Genomic DNA, 1,621 nt, shown 5'->3' on the forward strand with positions numbered 1-1,621 from the left:
GAAAATAAAATAAAATAAAATAACCTAATCTGAGCAACAAGATGAACCGTTAGTTGTCCAAACTCGAACAATCCCCAGCAACGGCGCCAAAAATATGGTACACGGGATCGTGATCCCACACTTTTCTTCACAACTCCGTGTAGCTGACCAGCAAGTGCACTAGGTCGTCCAAGTAATAAACCTTACCTGAGTAAGGGTCGATCCCACGGAGATTGTCGGCTTGAAGCAAGCTATGGTCATCCTTGTAAATCTCAGTCAGGCGGATTCAAATGGTTATAAGGTTTTGATAATTAAAAGATAAATAAAACAGAAAATAAGAATAAGCTACTTATGTAATTCATTGGTGGGAATTTCAGATAAGCGTCTGGAGATGCTTTGTTGCTTCTGAACCTCTACTTTCCTATTGCCTTCTTCCAACCATGCATTACTTCCTTCCATGGCAAGCTGTAAGATCCTCTCAGTGAAAATGGTCCTCTATGATTTCTGCACGGCTAATCAACTGTCAGATTTCTCGTCTCGGATGAAAAATACCATGTACAGCTACCGCATGGCTAATCATCTGTCGGTTCCCGCTAGCGTCGGAATAGGATCCATTGATCCTTTTGCACACTGTCACTTGCGCACAACATTCGCAGGTTTGAAGCTCGTCACAGTCATTCCTTCCCGAATCCTACTCGGAATACCACAGACAAGGTTTAGACTTTTCGGATCCCAGGAATGGCTGCTGAAGAGAGATAACCCTTGCGTCGTCTAGAATTCAGAATAAATTCCCGTTGCAAGTATAGCTTCTAAACCAACAAGAGTTCTTTCTTACAAACGTGTTGGTTGTCACAAGTAACAAACCCCTTAAAAATTGATAACCGAGTATTTAAACCTCGGGTCGTCTTCTCAAGGAATTGCAGGGAAGTATGTTCTTATTATTGGTATGAGTCTTGTAAATTGGAGGTTTTGAAAGTAAGGAAGCAGTATGTTAAATGATAAGAAAAATAAAATAGTAATAATAAAATAAACTCTTGGCAAGGTAATAGAATTGGAAGTCCTATCCTTATCAATTGTGATGAGAATTGGAATTTAATCCTACTTTGTTAACCTCTAACTATGAAGGTAAATCAAGTGGATTAATTAGCTTAATCCTCATGTCCTTGTCAATTCCTATGGAAAGACTAGAGTTATTAGAGCAACTCCCAATTTGAACCACTGCTTTATTTGACAGCTCAAGCGTTACCAATTACTTAACCTAAGCCAAAAGGGAGAAAATATCTAAATTAAATTAAAAGCATCAATATAAATAAAGCAAAGCAATCTTAAATCTGAAATACCTCAAATAATATTCTAAGCTCAAGAGAAGCTATAAAGGAGTGAAGAGGAATGATAGAATGTATGAAATGCAACCTATCTGTATGAATGCAACTAAATGCAAAATGTTTCTACTAACTTGGTGAAAAGTAAATAAACTCTTCAAGACAAACATAAGTCAGATTTCACTAATTTAAATTATACAATAAAAGACAAGTAAACTTGTAAGAAGATAGCTCATGAAAGCATGGAACATAGAATTGAGCACTGAACCCTTACTGGTAGTGTATATCACTCTAACTCTCAAGTGTCTAGGGTCAATCAC

The sequence above is a fragment of the Arachis ipaensis genome, chromosome B09, assembly GCF_000816755.2.
Source record: "Arachis ipaensis cultivar K30076 chromosome B09, Araip1.1, whole genome shotgun sequence".
Lineage (NCBI taxonomy): Eukaryota > Viridiplantae > Streptophyta > Magnoliopsida > Fabales > Fabaceae > Arachis > Arachis ipaensis.